Source organism: Falco cherrug, chromosome 5 (assembly GCF_023634085.1).
Source record: "Falco cherrug isolate bFalChe1 chromosome 5, bFalChe1.pri, whole genome shotgun sequence".
In the NCBI taxonomy this organism is placed as follows: domain Eukaryota; kingdom Metazoa; phylum Chordata; class Aves; order Falconiformes; family Falconidae; genus Falco; species Falco cherrug.
This window is the reverse complement of record NC_073701.1, coordinates 66,074,336-66,090,214: the sequence shown is the minus strand read 5'-3', so window position 1 is coordinate 66,090,214 and position 15,879 is coordinate 66,074,336. Positions and strand designations below refer to the sequence as shown.

At 40.1% G+C, this 15,879-nt stretch overlaps 1 protein-coding gene across 7 annotated transcripts in view; it reads right to left on the bottom strand.

Annotated features, from left to right (window-relative positions):
• The window catches only part of CELF2 (CUGBP Elav-like family member 2), a 376,856-nt gene that overhangs the window by 221,401 nt on the left and 139,576 nt on the right, over positions 1–15,879 (bottom strand). The gene's annotated exons all lie outside the window — the stretch shown is intronic.

Sequence of the window (15,879 nt, the reverse complement as noted above, 5' to 3'; positions counted from 1 at the left end):
TAAAGGGGAAAAAAACATTCTTAGACACCAATAAACCAAAACTATTTCAACTTGTTTTCTATTTCAGTGCTTTATGATTAGTGTTATGGAGCCTTGAGGATCCTGGGGTCTTTTCGGACTTGTGTTTTGCAGGCTGGGTTGTGACCATGCAATTTGAGTCTGCAGTCTTACAGCCAAGAAAGCGTAATTCCCAAGACGCACCACAACACAAATAAAATTTGGGGGCATTATATATGTTTGTAACAGATGTGAAGAAGAGGTTTGTTTTCCATGATGGGGAAAACTCCAACGGCACCAAACGAGTTCTCTGCAGGTGTGTATCATGTGATAGTACAGCCTGCAAGCCCGTTACATGACCGTGAACTACAGTTTGTGTAGCTTCTGGGTGGTTTTAGTGTAAAAGTCTATAGGATAAAGAGCATTCGCAGAATGGCTGGAACTAGCAACATGAGAATACCCTGAATAGCCACCAATATTCTCAAATATACCACAGTGAAGTACGTACAGGCATCTCTCGGGTTTCCCAGGAGACGGTACCGCAGAGTGCCCAGTACAAAGAAGAGAGATGACAAATCTCTTCCCTTACTACAGACAAGTTCAGGTTTTTTTGCTCCCTTCCCCCAGCACCAGTGTACAGCGCAGCAATCCATCATGCCTCCAAGCCTTTTTCCCTTCACCAAAGACGTCCTTGCTCATGTTGAGTTGCAGTGGGGTAAAGGAGAAAAAAAACCCAAAGGAAACAACAAGCATATGTTGCAAAGGAAGGGGAGAAAGAGGATTCTTGATAGTTACCTACTCACACAGTGCTTAAAGACACACTTGGACACAGCATAGCCGCTCGTACAAATGGTATTGTGGTACTAGTACGAATCTATGTTCGTGCACATTGTCCTCCTTCCCAGGCCATGCAGATCTCCCAGCTGCCCTGAATGTCACAGACATCCAGGGAGAACTGCAGCTAAGAATTTTAGACTTAAGAGTACAAGTCACAAAATGCATTATTTGGCTGTCAAACCAGGACTTGCTAAATTAATGAACCATTTTAATTCCCAGATCAACAGAAGCAAAGTTAATTTTGTGAAAGTGTGCTAGATTCCAAACCTATTACTATTAAGACTAACTTAAACCTCATCTACATTCTTCAGGGAACAAGAGAGGAGAATAAACAGAGGTGAAATTAAGCACAAATGTGAAGTGGGTTGGTTTTTTTTGGTGGGTTTTTGTTTTTTTCTTTTTTTGGTTTTTTTTGACTGCAGTAATTTTGATGAAAGAAACTTAGATGCCTGTTAGCAACAATTCCTAATAGACTGGTCCATTTTCCGCAGCCTACCAAATGCCAATTACCTTATGTATACTTTTTTTTTTTCTCCTTCCACTTTTCAACTTTTTGGAGGGATTAAGCCTCTATTTCCCAAATGATTATTTGCACCATAGGAGCTGTTCAGATCTTTCATGGATCAGGGTCCCCAGAATTAAGTTTTGTATAAACATAGTACAAGGAAATGGTCTTTTCTCTAAAGATCTTGCATAGTCTGAGGTCTCAAATCAGTCTGAAATGAGAAGCAAATTTATTCAGTAAAAGGAGTTCAGGACAGAGCTGAGCTCTTGACTATAACTGGTCAGTCTGTAGACCATCTTCCATGGCTTTTACACTGCCAAAGCAGCCTTTGAGCTGTACAGCACGTTAATTAACAGTAAGATTACTCTACTAATCACCAGAGAAGGGCAGAGCTGGATGTATAGCCTTCCTTTATAGGAACAATATTTACCTCAAAGTTAGAAAAGGTATTTATAGATCAATTGGATGTTCTAAGACAGTCAATCTTGAGAAGGGGGGACAGTGATTATATGGGATAAGACTTACACACAAGTAAGAATTACTATGATCTCTTAGGGGCCAGGAAACATTTAATTTCAAACACCAGATTTGTCCTGCACTGTCCTTGTGAGTCCTGAACTCCATGGTTTTGAGCAGGAGGGATGGAAAGTTCCTGTTCTTTCCACTGTTGCAGAGGATATCACCAAACAATTGGGCAGGTAGGGAACTCAGTTGATATAAAGACACCGAGGTTCATCAAGTTTCTCACTCAAATTGGGTCAGTCTAGACAGTGATCTGCTTGGCAGCTTGCTAGGTCATCTAGATCAATTGCTTTTTTACCCACTTCCACTGCTGAGCAAAGGACTATTTCCTGACAGAAAGGTGGCATATTTCTACAAAACCAACTACAACAACAAAGGATTGACATTTTGCAATGGAAGCTTCCCAAACTACATAAACCTAAGTCTCCATCCTCGCTTTCAGCATTTGATTAAGAGCTTCTGAGAGAAGATTGCATTTGGATGCTTCTTTTCCTTTCTCTGAGCCTCCTGCCTCCTAGTTGACTTGGACAGAGCTGCTGAAAGCAGCTCTTGGGCACAGACTGGACAAATGGGTCATATGGGACCAGCCAATTAACAAGGCATTCTTCACCTATACTCAACTCAAATCAAGACAGACTACGTAAAGATGAACCTGATGGAAAAACCTGGTCTCATTTTTGTGCAACACGAGAGTGTCCCAGCAGGCCCTCCAAAGGGAAGGGCTTACTCCTGCATAAATACTTGACAACACCAAGATTAATCAGCCCCAGTCAGGCATTTTATAGAGTTTGATCCACGGATCTCCCTAGGATAAGTAAAAGCAGGACCTGAAAGGACAGAAGTCCTCCAGGTGGCAACCATTATCCCACAAAAGAAGGTACTCACAAAGCTGGATTTACGCATAGGAATCCACTACCCTGGATTCTCTCTACAGATACCAGACAAAAAGCTCCTCAGACAGATGATGCAGAGCACCAGTGGACAGTTTGGCTCCAACAGGACATTTCAGAACTGGAGTCTCTTATTCTCCACTGATTATGGAGGAAGCCAAGCAAGATAATCCTCCTTGCAAATACCTCCAAAGGCTCCAGGCTGAGTTGAAAGGACAGCTGTCTATTCAGATGAGAACACAGATTCAACTTACCTGTGTTTCAATATCAAATTTTCTTTACCAAGACATTGACATACTTCATAAAAACATTCAGAGCTCCTCAGAGAAAAAGCACTAAGTTAAAACTAAACCATCATTACTTCTATAGAAAATGAATATGAGGCTTTACAATATATTTCTGTGCTTGAAAAAATGGGTAGGAAGACTAAAATAATTGGCCTGATTTTCAGTGTCTAACTTTAGATACCCAAATTTGAAAATTTAGGTCATGTGACAAGCTATACTATTTAAATCTCATATCCTGGATTACTGCAACATGAAACCACCTTTTATTGTTCCTCTAGTTGTGATTTTAAAATGAAAACTGTTCAGGGTAATAAGTAGATCTTCTCTATATTAAAATGTTCTCAAAACTACGTCACCATATTAATCAGCAGTAGGAACTGCAGCGACTTTAAACTCGGTGCATTTTATTTTAAAGAGCTGGTCATTAAGAAGGGGCCTCTGCATGCTTGGAAATGCAGAACCTTTGCCAAGTTTATCAATACACAGAGGCAAAATTGCTGTCAACCTGACCTGGACAATTGCGAAGGGTTCATTATTCATGCTCATTCAATTTCTGGCCGTTTTGCTGAGACAAGGATGTTACTCAGTGCCAACTGAGATGGTGGTTTTGAGATGGACACTTTCCCACTACAAACTGGACCACATCCACTAGCTCATTTCATGCACTGAACAGCTGTTGCTAGGAAAAAAAAATAAAAAATCCTGATCCAAGCCTGTGTCCCAGAGGTAAAAGATCCTGTAAAAAGAAATGGTATTCATATGTAATGTTTATAAAATTATGTTTCAATTTAAATGTTGGTTTGGGAATAGAGAAACACAAAGTCTCCTTTTAACCCTTTGCTTTCTAGCTTTGAAAATAGCCAAGCTAAGCCAACTTTGACCAAAAAAAACCCCAAACCAATCTCGAACTGCTTTCTCATGCAGTTTGCTATACAAAGTTTCAAGCAAAGGAAAGAAACTTTTCTGAATGTGTAACTAAGACTTAAAGGTAAAAAGGAAAAGGTTGTTAAGAACACCCCTTATATGTTGCAGGTTTGAGTGGTACACTTAAAGAGTCGCCTTTATAGTGAACCATAGTATTTTAACAGGGTGTGCCGCCGCTATGTGAACATAGTTCCAACTGTTTTGCATTAATTATATAATAAACATATGTGACAGATTCTTGCAAATATGTCATTCATTACTCTTCACCACTATACAGGTCAAGCATCGTTATCACTAAAGCTGTAGAATAAGCCTTACTTATTCTGGTTCATCTGTTTGCTCCCTAGGGAAAAAGTGGTACACACAATTAGAAATTTTTAAAAAACTATTTTGCTTGCATTTTCTATGCATATTTTGAGTACTTCCCAACAATACAGCAGGCTGAGAATGGGAGAAATCATATTTCCTTTGAATTATTTATGTAGCTCTACTCCTTGAACACAAACATTTTCTTCTTTAGTCATTCTTATTTGTATAATAGACCACCTGTTATATTACAACAGCATCGCAATTCTTTCCAGAAGTCCAGTAGCAGAGACACAGGAGTACAACAATCCACAGCTTGCCTATTTACTTTTATTTCAGAAAGCTAAGTACACATGATGGCAGCAGAAAACACCTTAAGTGAGTATTGTCATACTTGAAAATGCCCACCCCATTGTGTACAGCCTTCTCACCGCTCTGCTTTTTGTATGCTTAGCTGGTTGTTCATACAGCTACTGTGGTAACACCGGCTGTAAAATCATAGTTAAGCGTTTCTCCTTTTTTGCGGACTGAGCAGCTGAGCTGCAGAAGGGCTTCCTTTGAAAACATCTTAGCAAACTAGAACTTGCTGAAAGTAAGTGGGACTTGGAAGCCATCAAGTGCCCTAGGAAGATGGGACTGGGTCTCCTACACAGGTTCTGAGCTCCAGGAAGCACAACCTTTATCTAACTGTGGTCGCATATGGCTGTTACCTTCTGTACCGCTTTGCAAGGGAAAATTACGCGCAAGAATGCTTTAATTGCCCATGCAGCATATCGCATGCTTATATTAATGATGCCTTTACATCTGCAACACAAAAACTGGAGGTGCAGAGAGGCTGAGAAATGCTGCAGCACCTCAAATCACAGTATCAACCCAACAACACTGATTTCTGAACAGACCAGTCACCAGCTCCTCAGAAAAACACTCTTCTGTTTCCTTCTTGGTGGCATCCGAAACTCATCCGAAAGGCTGCTACCCCTTCTGAATTCAAAGACCCATATTTGACATACTTTTGAAAAGGTGGGGGACAAAACCCCTAAACTCAAAACACAAATGACATTCCTCCCCCAGCATCTGCCAGTTTGTTTATCTGCCTGTGCTTGAGCTCCTTGGCAGAAGGTATCTGCAAAATATGTGGCATGTATTTAATGCTATCACAAACCAAACCAAAATCCAAGTCTATTGAGAGGACAGAGGACCAGCAGACAGGGAATCAGGCATCTCCTGGCCTCTGCCAGTGCCATCCACTGAGTCTGGACACCTCTACTGTAATTCTTCCATTTCATTTTTCACCTTCCAACCGTTTTTTTCCCTGCTGTTTAGACTGTATGCTTTTTAAGACAGGAACTTGTGGGTCTTTGTAGTATACTTGGAGTGAAGAGACAAAGAAGCCCACAGGGATCACGTGGCTATCAACATTCAAAAAAAAAATTAACGGTCATTTCAGTGCCTCCCAATATTCCAGTCCACCTTCTCTAATTAAGAATAAGCATCAGAAAATTAAGAAAAAAAGAAAACTTCTGCTCTTGGTTGCTCTAAAGCAAACGCCGAAGCCAAAACCAAGCACACAAGGACCCTTCTGTAAGCTGCCCCTTCTTAGATTCTCTAAGTGACAGACACTGTTTAAGCTAGGAGAGAAAGCAGAGAGACTAGCACACCCCAGGAGCAAAAGATGCACAGGAACAGCTGAAATGTAGATGTTATTGGCAGGATTAGGTCTCATATATAGTCAGCTCCAAAGGAATAAATCTTCCACAAATGTAAATATTCTCTTGCAACACTATACATGTTCAACATCCACTGTTGTATATTAGTCATTCCCCACCTATTATAATGACACAGTGCAGTTAAGTAAACACCACTGCTGCATGAGAGGGGTCTGGTTTTCATACACGCAAATGAATTAAACTAGACATAAGCAGGTTATGAAATAATGAGAGAGTTGCCAAGAATCAAAGAAGAGATTGAATTTAACCATTATTAAAATGGCAAAACTTGGGATCACCAACTGTAAACAATTTTCATCACCTAATTAAACAGCCCATTAGCATTTTCAAAAGAGATGGCTGGCAGTGGCCACTCAGAAAAACTGTTGACTTTGCAATGGTTTGTGCTCTGAGTTAATGGAGTTGGTTTCAAACAAGTACTTCCCCTATGCAGTTCCCTACAATCGCATCAAATACTTTGTGCAACGCTGTTTGCTCTGGAATGAAAACACGAGCCCGTATTGCCCAGCACGTGGGGCTGCAGCTTGCTGCCGTACGGTGCTAACCGCCCCGGGCACGGACAGAGCGGAGGGGAGAGCTGAAAGCAAGGCACTGCTTATAACGTGAGCAACCTTGCTGGATTGCAATTACTTAGTGTGCAGAGTAATTAAAAAAAAAAAAAAAAAAAAAAAACAAAAACCCAAAAAAAACCACCAACAAACAAACCGCCAAACTAAAACAGGATGGGTGTAGGGGTAGGGGCTGAGCAAGGGAAGAAACAAGGAGCCACCGCTATATATCTAATTTTGTTTTCATTCTCACATTTAATTAAACCACGTACCTGGAGATAACAAAGCCAAACCTAATGCTCATGTTACAAAGATGCACTACAATAAAAAATGAAAATCCCTAGAGAAAAGTTGATTTCCATCAAGATGATGACATATGCCAAGACCCCACTGACAGGGCATTTTGCAGTTGTGAAGAACTATACTGTTCACAGTTTCTCAGAGGTCTCTAAGCACACACTGGCATCAGCTTCTAGTGAAGGGCTTGACAAAGACCCCCAAGTACACATGCAACCCCCATCACTTGCTGAAGCAATTTGCCATAGGAATCTCAAACATTATGATTCCCTTCTGTGCCACCACCCAAGCCAGGAAAGCTGAGCAGAGCAAGACCCGCCTGCAGCTTGAACAAGATATTGTAAAGGTTCCCCAGCTATCCATAGAAACAAAAAATTAAAGAGGGTGAAGATTTGTTCAACTGTTCTGAATTATTGTGAGTTATTTTGAGTTATTGTTTAGAGCAGGCTCCTTTCTGTCTTTATCTCTCTTAAATAGAACTGTATCTGAAAATATATTTGTTTATGCAAATTGGACATCCTTCCCCTATTTGAATTAGCACCATAAGTACATTCTGTATCAGTGCAGACATACTCGATGTATTTAATGTCAACACTGCTAGCAACGATGGAGATTGGAAATATTGCTCTGCTTGTTGGCCATGGAATAAATTTGCCAAACAGAATCAGTGTAGCTCTAGAGTTTAAATTAATGCAAGCAACACTGTTATCAGTAGTCTTTAGCCTGCCACTCTTAGCTCCTAACAGAAACATTTAGGAATAGGAAGCATTACATCTGGCTACAGCTGCATATTACATGGTCCATTGAGACTTAGATGCTGATGGCTGAACTGAATAACAAACAGCTGGGTATAAATGCAAAGATCAGGGAATCATAAGAAAATGCTTGTATAGTATCTTTCAAGCCTCAAACACAATGATACTGTATTAGCGCTATTAGCATCACAGAATAAAATAGCCTGAGGATCGGCGTTCAACTTCTCAGCAGGGGGAAGAAGCAACTTTAAGGCAGGTAGTGGCAGACTCTTTTCTGACTACTGTAATATTTATATTCAAACAGTATATTTTATTAAAAAGTTGGTTGTGGAACTAACATCAATCCTGCCTGCAATGCCAGGTGAAAGTCAGTTTGCCTCAGGAGTTACTGGACATCCTCTCCATCCTTGGGAACATCTTGAAAATCTTCTGAAATTAACAAACGTGCTATTTTCAGTGCCATTGAAAATTTTAGACACAAAGATCTGAAGTGAGACAAGCTTGATTCAATACAGGAACCAGCCAATTTACTGAAAAGTATGTTTCACTCCTCCGTAGCTCTAAAGGTTGCCAAGAAGGTAAACCAAATACCAGAGTACTGGTGTAGTCACAGTGATGGGTGTCCTCAACTGTCCTTCAGGTGGTCACAAAAATACAAGCCACTATGCAATCCTTGAAATTCAGCAGCTTCCACTGAATGAGGAGCTTATTTTGAAGGAAAAGAACAAATGAGCATTATTCTATTAAATTTACTATACAGATCGCGAATTGTCAGGAGTGACACTAGACACAGCTCTCTGGCCTACAAAGCAAAAGTAAAGAAAACATCAAAAGACCTTTCTAAGGCAACTGAAGAACAAAAAAAAAAAAAAAAAAAAAAAATCTGATGTGGCAGAAGGGAAGACCTAAAAAGTGCCACTAATTGGCAGAAGGGAAGAAAAAATAGCTTGTAGTTCCTTTTATAAAAGGATTGCTTGTTCGGTAAGCTAATGTGAATGGTCTGGACCTGTAAAACCTAGAAATCCATGTTCCTGCCTGGTTTGAACTCTCCATGCCTACCCACCTGGACATCCTACAGTTCAAAGGACACTTTGTTTAACTCTTGTCCATCTGCACCAGAACAGCAGAGAGGGGGATGCTTGGGGAAGGGGCTAGGTATGAAAGCTGGATGAATATATGAATATAATAAGAAAAATGAAAAGCAGCTGTCCCTGTAGCCTTCTCTGTAGAGCATGTCTCTCCCTGCACTGAAGGTCGTCAAATCCATTGAACGTATCCATCTCAGGAAGACAGCCGCTCACACTTCTGAAGTGGCTTCAAGGCCAAGGAGATCTCTCCAAAGACATCCTGAAGGCCTGAGAAGACATAGTTTTGATTCACCAAACAAGACTGAACAGACTTGAGACTGCTTTTTGGATTCCAATGAAGAAATACATATTTAGGAGGATGGTGGAGACGATCTGCTGAACAAATGTAACACTGGATGGTGTTGCAAGTGGAGCAAGAAAATATATTTCTAGTCTGCCAGAGTTAACAGATAAAGAAAAAAGAAAGAAGAAATTATTCTTGAAAGGGAAAGTTAGCTATATAAACCACGCTCTAGCCTTTCAGCCTCAGGAGCTGACAGAAAGATACACGGTGACATGGCATGGAAGAACACCACATATAAGAAGCAAACAGAAACACAGAACGTTTCATTTTGACAGAAATTAATCATAAAAAATAAAATCAAAGGTGGGTTATTTTCATTAGCTGGCATACTACTCCCCCCTCCCCCCCGATCTGTCTGGGTCTCGATACCATTACACAGGAAACTCCTCCCATCACAATGCCAAGACCAAAGTGGGTTTAACTTCAGCAAAGAAAGTTGCTTCAGTTTCTCAACTGGAAACACAGCCTCTGCCAATGTTGAAGATAGCTCTGAGAATTCAGGAGCATTAAAGAGGCTAATGTACTTGAGCTTTGTTCTAATTATTTTTCTTAATAAGTTTTGCTGGACCACTAAGAATAGATGCTGTCCTGGGAACTCCAGCACTCAATCACCACAGTGTTCCTGTGCATAACTTGCAGCAATCAGGCAGCAGAACTTCGAAGCAGAATTACCAACTTGGGCAGCAACTGCATAAAGCACATGGATTTAATTGCCCTTTTTGTTCACCTGACTGCAATATGAAGTTGCCCAGAGCCCCTTCCACAGAAAGCTAGATGGTCTTAAACAGATATGTAATAAGACTCATTTCATCCAAATTATTTTTAAAATTGTTTTTTAAAATAACTGTGAACCTCTGAAGACCATCCAAATTACCACTTCCTTTAGATTAAGAAAAAAACCCAAAACACACTGAGAGGAAAGCAGTGGATACACAATAATTTTAGTCCAGACTATTCGTGCTTCTAGCAATAAATTCACTGACCTACATGCATGCACTTATTAATTACTCATGGATGTATAGGCATTCACGATCATCCTTTATTTATTTATGAGCATACACGTGATCATTCAACACCTCTACCCACACTCCTCAATGCAATAAATCACAGAACCAATAACTGCATATGCTTTTCTCATCAAATGTATTTGTCTCCCTTAGATCATCCCTACAGAGTAAAATTCCACTTTCAGAGAGGATTCAAATGCCCCACTTAGTGGGGGAAAATCCTACTCAAAACTAGAGCGCATGAAAGGAACGCGAACAGATGGGTGTTATGAACAGGTGACTGACATACTACAATTCTATGAACTTCTGTTCTAAAAAGTACTCTACAAAAGTTCAGGATTAGCTGTCTCCACCTAGAAGTTTTTGTCTAAGTTTCCAGTGCTTGTTTTATGCAACCGGGAAGTCAGAGGTACCTATTTTCTCCTTCAGGTTCTTCGGCTACTGGAATGGAAGATGGTAACATTTTGATGTACGAAAGAGGTGCTTTACTTAGTTATACAGAGTTGGAGCTGCAGCACTAAAACTCCTTGGTGTCCAGGAGAACATCATAAAACCAGCATTTTCAGTACTATTGTTTTCCTCCTGAAAAACATGGCTGCTCCACAGCAGGGTGTGGTAGGAAGTTTCAACACCCCTGTTATGACAGATCTTTGATGTTACCGACAACTGTGAATAAAATCTCAAATCCAGGAAAATAATATTATAAATAAGCAGAGTAATTACTTCGACTTTATTTATACCGATCTCAATTACCAATTTTAGTCCAACTAGTTTCAATGGCAAACTATTGGAAATAACAGCACTAGCGCTGATCATCAAAAGGCCATCATTTTCAGCGAAAAATATTCTAACACGGGCTAACAGTGCTGGTTTCCTGTATCTGCAAGCTATGGTACTGGGCCTTATAGTTTGATTTTTATAAGCCTTATAATGAGGGTGGAGAGGATATACATTCCATTCTTCAGCTGCATTTTTGTTCCACAAAGACTGCAATTTTCAGTCTCTTGAAAATGTAATTATAGATAATGTTTGCATCAGTGGCAAGAACACAATGAGCACATGGGGCATGAAAACTCCACTCAAATCACATCCTTTTAGGTTATGAAGCTTGTCTCCTGCCAAGAGTGGAGGCATTTGAACAAGCTAATGTTCAATATGAAAAGGATTGTGGTTTATACTAACCCATACATACATTCTGCTTTTACTTGTCCCATTATTTGACTCTTTGCATGGGGAACCTACATAAATCAGAACAAAGAGTAATTGGATGTCCATAAAAAATTTAAAATGCAGTAACTAAAAATAAAAAGGTGTATCAGTACACCTTGTTCAAATGACTGTGCATTTTGGAGTTCCAGAAGTAAACCAAGATCAAACCAAAAAGATGGCAAGTGAAAAGGTATCAATGTTGCAAGAGGGGAAGACACTTTGAGACAAATTAACCAGGTTCAGGTTAGAAGTGAGACTGAAGACTCTTCAAAACTAACATTATTAGGAATTTCAGGAACAGAAATCAAGCCTTTGCTTTGATGAGAAGACCCACCCAGAATAAATGATTTTAGGGTAAAATGAAATGGATGTATCTGATAATAAAAACAAAATCCATATCAGAGTAGTTCTGGTTCATCCAAGTTAAACATATCCTAAGTAAAAGTGATTTGTGCTGCTATATTCAGTGTAACTCCTTGTCTGCTTCAGTAGTAAACCAGAATCAGCCTGAGGCACAAATGATCTTGATGCTGCTTGGGTGCTACTTTCAACATATCCATCCCCTAGAGTGCCCTGAGCTCCTTGACTAAAAAAATTAACCTGCTTTCTAAACAAAACAGCGTTTCACACACAGGAAGAGGAGAATGCGTATTTGCCCATCAGAACAAAGAACCTGCACAGTATCCCAGAATCTCACAGGCAATAGGTGTGAGGGCTAGGCAGACACAAAGCCTGATGTCACAAAGTATTCCCCGACCAGCATGAAGAAATGAAAACAGAGGGTGGTCAGCAGGACAAGAATCTCATCTCACTGAAGTCCAGAATTCAACTGCAAGTCTTTTGATGCCATTAAACTTCCTGCCATAACAGTTCAAGGCGACTTTTTTTTTTTAAAAGGAAAACAACAAAATAAGAGAATAAATGAATGCCTTAAAACGCTGAAGGTAAATCAGGATAACCCCAAAATATAGTTATCGACCATAACTTTCTCTCAGTTTCATAGAGCATTGTGATTCCTAGCACTAGAAGCCAGCACTTGCACTAATTGGGAGTCCTAGCATGCAGCTACCAAAATGCTTGTCTTACAGCAACCCGGGGGGAAAAGCACACAGTTGTATTTCGTAAGCAAAGAGGAGAATGAGACTTAAGCTCTTGTCACACTGAATATGTCCAATCAACATAAATTCATTGTCTTTATTTGTTCATGGTGCGTTTGGATCACAGATACAGAGTGCTTTGAAATCAAAGGGAGTCTGCCCATCGACTCAACAAGCCTTGGATTCAGTCCTTCATTTATTCACAAAAACCAGTCATTCTGGAAACTGAATCTCTGAGCTGATTCTAAGCCAGTCATGTTAGCTGAGTTTCACCACCAATTTCACCACATATAAAGCCAAGTACTTAAAGAAAGGGCCATGGTATACCGAAGCCTGTATACGTCATCCTGCTACATCATCTAACTTGCAGCTGCATATGTTTACTGTATAGGAGAATACCGTTCCCCTGAATGACAGAAGTCTCATCTAAACACCTCAACACTGAAGCAACTGCTCACACACAAAGTCTGTCAAAGATACAATTTGGGAAAATCACTTAAAACTTCATTAAAGTTCTACTGAGTTCAACAAGGTCTTCTGTCAATGCTCAATATTCCTGGCTGAAACTCCCAGCTTATCACATGGAATTAACAGATGCCCTTGAGAAAGGCATATTACGTAGATCCACAGTGATTTGCACTGGGTAAGTAGGGCAACTTATGGTTGTGGGGAAGGGAAAAAAAACCCACAACAACCCACCACATGATAATATTGTATATGGTTCAAAACTATTGTATGAGACTGTTCAAAGAACAGAGCTGAGAGAACCTAATAAAATATCCACTACAGAAATGCAGTGAAACCTACAATATTTTGTCAAGCAACATTTTTATTAGACAACAGATCCCCAGAAGACCTAGAAAATCATAGGCAGGGCTGGTAAATCCAATATGCTGGGTCAGCAAGCACAGCCCAAAAAGGATGGTCATACTTCCAGGGACTTTCAAAACATGAGCCATTAGCTGCATAGTAAGAATACAAAATCATTAAGCAGTTCAGATCTAAATTCTAGGTGGTTCTCCAAGTTCAATAGGTTTCTCTTACCTATCTTATCAAAGGAGGAAGAAAATAAAGTACATGTTTTTCAGATATTTACAGGAACTTCTTCCAGCAGAGAGGCTGGGTAAGAATCACAAGGTGTTTGTTTGAATATTGAATGGATGATGATAATGGACAGCAAAGCAGGGCAGTTCTTACCTTGCGAGGTCAGAAAGGGGAGAAGGCTTCTTGCAGGCAGGCAACTTGGAGCAGAGCGTGCTGAAGGCTCCCAGCATTTTAAACAGATATAAGCAGGGCAAATTGCATATGTCAAGGACAGAGAAAAATATGACATAAAGTGGTAAAAAACTGGAAAAAGTGTTTTTGCTATGTTGATGGATTTTTAAAGCGCTAGATGCTAAGCTTCTACACTGATTAAAAAAAAAAAAAAGAAAAAAGAAAAAAAGAAAGGTTTTCCAGCTAGATCTATGAGGGTTTTCATTATTTATAGCATATCATAGGACTGGATAAAAGGGCTTTGTTTCCTGGTTCTTAGCAACGTGATTATTTGCTGTTAAGTATTTACAGATCTAATTTTTTTTTTTCCCAAAGAGTTTTGAGGAAGGAGAAGGAAGTTAATTTATTTTGTTCTAAGTTTCCTTGAAGCCTTCCAGGTTCACATACAGAAATTACCAGCAGCAATTCTGCATTTTCTGGGATTTGAGGCTTTGCTGAGCTTAAAAATAAAATCCCCATCCCTGTCAACACAAATGATGCCCCACTTTTTAAATATAACATTAATTTTAAATTATTATTTTCATTGCTAAGTAATCTTGAATTTGCATCTTTTATGAAGGTCTACCTAAATACATACCCCCATTTCTCCCCCATTTCTTGTGCACACCTCCATTCCACAACATTCACTTTCCCCAGGGGTCTGGCATCTCTCAACTCCAAATCCACCCTCTATCTGCGGTTTCAAACCAAGCAGTAAAACCAGATACCTGGTTTTACTGAAGTCGGCAGCAGTCCTCTCCATTTCCTTTCCCACTTGAGTTGAAATGGAGAACCTAGGGAAGCTCAGAGACCTTGAAATCCTCTGAAGGCCAGCAAAGTAAAGAAGTCTAAGTATTCCCTGATGTGGAGGTGAGGACAAAGGGAGCAAAGAGGCACAGAAATAGTCAAAAAGTCTCTAGCTCCCACAGAGCTTCCAGGTAGCAATACGGGCATCTCAGCAAGCTGAAAATTGTTCCATTCTGAATCCTGGAGTGTATCTCTTGCTACGAGCAGCTTGCTATTCCTCAACAAAGACAACGATGCCGCTGCAGGACCTTTTCCCAAATCCGATAAACTGTACACACAGGGAGAAGAAGAAATCACCTAAAGGAGCCTGGAATAACAATTTGAAAACACAGGGACCAGACTGTTGAACACTGCCTGGGCCAAAGAGCCTTGTAAGCAATATTTTGTGCTGGAAAAAAGATCTCACTCCTCTATGACCTACTGCATGTTCGTTCCAAAGGAAGGGTTTGCACAGTACATTGATGAGTTGCTTCTGTCTTACTTTACGATGACAGCTCAGAATCCTACATCAACATCTATAGAGCCACGTAGTAACAGGGATTGCAGAAAAAAAGTTCCAAAATAAACAGAATCTGCCCCTAAGCCATTATGCTCTACAATAGGTAATACAGCATACAAAGCATCATTCCATTCCGGTGAAGTACCCCTGGAACAGCACAGACATAAGCACGGTAAGAAGATACTAAAAGTCTAAGGTTTTCCCATTCTACACAGCCTTGTCTTGAAGATAAACAAACATGGTCTAGCAAGTGATATACTGTGCTACACTTAAGGATTAATGAAATCAGGCAAACACAATTGTTTTAAAAATCTGTAATACAGTGTTGGACTTCCTTTGACTATATCTGAGCACTGTTATGAAGCTGCTGCATTTATTCTTTTCTCCACAGACAGCAAACCAACTTAAAAGGAGAAGCTGTACTCTGTCTTCTGCAGCCAAATGATAAAGATGTATGTCAGTGAAAGCTGAGAGCCCTCAGGCATCAAGATGAATCCTCCTCTCTGGCAAAAGGGAAAAGGTTTGTCAAGAACAAAAGCAACCCTCTGCCCCAACCTGAGATGTGTGAACATCCCTCAAAAGAATACCTGCCCAATTAAAACCTGACTTATCTTCCACCCCATCATCAAATGGCAACCTGCTCTGCTAGCAAGGTAGAACAGTATCTGCAAAGTTAGTTGGCTCATGTTTCCATGTTGAAGTTCACTCCAAAGTCAGCGATGGGAAAAAGACTGCAAAACCCATTTATACTATTGCGATGCATGGTTCAGAGCCGGACAGCCTGGCATGGGATGCAAAGCCCGGCATTATGCATTCCTCGTTCAAGCCAAGCTCCAGTAAACCCATTGGAAGTCTGGCTTGAATACAGACTGCGGGCTATAGATGGTAATAAAAATCAGATAATAGTGCTTTACGTGTCCAGAGAGGTTCTCTTTTTCTAGGAATTGCTTCACTTGTCATCTATTTTTCCACGTCCTACA